The sequence below is a fragment of the Penaeus monodon genome, chromosome 7 (assembly GCF_015228065.2).
Source record: "Penaeus monodon isolate SGIC_2016 chromosome 7, NSTDA_Pmon_1, whole genome shotgun sequence".
Lineage (NCBI taxonomy): Eukaryota > Metazoa > Arthropoda > Malacostraca > Decapoda > Penaeidae > Penaeus > Penaeus monodon.
Window position 1 is genome coordinate 56,469,118 of NC_051392.1, and position 2,500 is coordinate 56,471,617.

Below are 2,500 nucleotides of genomic sequence, written 5' to 3' on the forward strand. Positions count from 1 at the left end.
GTCTCTCTCTCTCTCTCTCTCTCTCTCTCTCTCTCTCTCTCTCACACACACACACACACACACCCCACACACACACACAAAACACACATACACACATACACACACACACACACACACACACACATGCGCGCGTGCATACAAACATAAATGCAGTCTCAAATATCTTTTTTCAATATTCTTTACTATTTAAGCCAAAGTAGTGATAAAATGCTCCCAAATTTTATAAATCCTCGACATCAGATCTTCTTCAATAGAAAAAAAAACGCAAGATTTCACATTAAATAAGTTAATTTCTTGTTGTCACGAGAGAAGAGGTCATTAATTCACATCATCATTGCAAGGCTGACGTACCTCCCTTGCAGTGCATGATTGCAAGGATGGGGTAGGGGCAGAAGGAGGGCATGGGGTATGGAGATAAAGAATCGTCAAGAGGGGGGATTTATGAAGAGTGTTAGCGAGAGGGGGGGGTGAGGTGAAGGAGGAGGAGGAGGAGGAGGAGGAGGAGGAGAGGAGGAGGAGGAGGAGGAGGAGAAGTAATGGAGAATGGAGGGGGAGGGCATATGAGACCTGAACTAGGGAAGGGGGTGGGGCATGTGAGACCTGAACTAGCTCAGGGGGAGGGGCATACGAGACCTCAACTAGGCGAAGGGCGAAGGGCATGTCAGAACTGAGCTGAGGTCGAGGTTGAGCTCGGTTGACGGGAGGGAATGCGGGGGCGGGGTATGGGAGAGGGTTGAGTCGGGGAGAGGGAGGGGAGTCAATGATTGCAGACTGCATGCAACGGTCATTGAATTAATATCATTCTGCAGACGACCAGGATTTTTTTTTACAGCGACACACAATTCGGATTTGATACAGTTACGAGAAACAGATTCTCATTTCCATTTGTTTATCCATTTTGATTGATTAGAAGTTTTTTCCCCCTGCTATTTTTTAAGCAGTGTTGGGTCATGTTTTTTATAGTGGAAGTAACTTTTGAATCAAATAAAAGTTAGCCAAATTAGGTTGAGCATATGTTGGAACTTCCAAGCGAGAGAGAGAGAGAGTGAGAGGAGAGAGAGGAGAAAGAGAAGAGGATGAGAGAGAGAAGAAGAGGGAGAGAGAAAAGGGGAGAGAGGAGGAGAGGGAGAAGGGAGAGGAGAGGGGAGGAAACAAACAGACAAACCGACAAACAGAAAGAGGAGAGAGAGAGGAAAAAATCTACTAGCACAGGAACAACTATAGCAACCCCCCAAAGAAAAAGAAAAATATCCCTGAGTTTAATTGAGATAATCACTTGAACAACAACGAAAGAATTGCAATAATTGATAAACTCACTGTCACTGTTGCCAAACTTTGCAAGGGGAATGCATTAGGGTGAGGTTGCATCGGATAAAAGGGTCTTCACCGATGAATTTAATATCAAAACTCGGATTTTTAAATTTTTTAAAATTATCTATTATTATTATATTATTTTTTTTTTTACTATTATTTTATTTATTTATTTTTCATTCATTTTTTGTTATTCATCCTTCATCCGACTAAAATCAAAATTGGATCAGGAAAATGCACCTAATTCTAGCTGTGGGGTTCTTAAATTAAAAGACTTTAAATTAAAGCAAATAAATTTTAGCTTGGGAAAACTTAATTAAATACTTAATTAGAGCCCTAAACATTTCTAGCTGTGGAAAGACTTAATTTAAAATGACTTAATTAGATGCAACAAATCATTTCTAGCTGTGGAATGATTTAAATTTAAAATGACTTAATTGATGCAACAAATCATTTCTAGCTGTGGAATGACTTAATTAAATGACTTAATTAGATGCAACTATCATTTCTAGCTGTGGAATTACTTAATTAAATGACTTAATTAGATGCAACAAATCATTTCTAGCTGTGGAATGACTTAATTAAATGACTTAATTAGATGCAACTAATCATTTCTAGCTGTGAATGACTTAATTAAATGACTTAATTAGATGCAACTAATCATTTCTAGCTGTGGAATGACTTAATTAAATGACTTAATTAGATGCAACTAATCATTTCTAGCTGTGGAATGACTTAATTAAATGACTTAATTAGATGCAACTAATCATTTCTAGCTGTGGAATGACTTAATTAGCTTTATTATTTGTCTGTATTTTTATAAATTTTATTTCTATTTTTTTTTTTTACTAGATTTTTAAACTGATACCAAAAAGTTTAAGCTATAATGATCATAAACACTAATAGTAGTTTTAGCTGTAATGATATGATTAATGATGATAAAAAGGATGATAACAACAAATGCTAATGCTAATGAAGATAATTGTAATAATGATAGTAATAATGGTGATAATGATGATAATGATAGTGATGAGAAAATAATGACTATAATAATCATAATATTAATAATAATAATTATAATAACAATGATAATAATTACAATAATAATAATAATGATAATAATAATAATAATAACAATAATAATAATGATGATGATGATGATGATGATGATGATGATGATGATGATGAT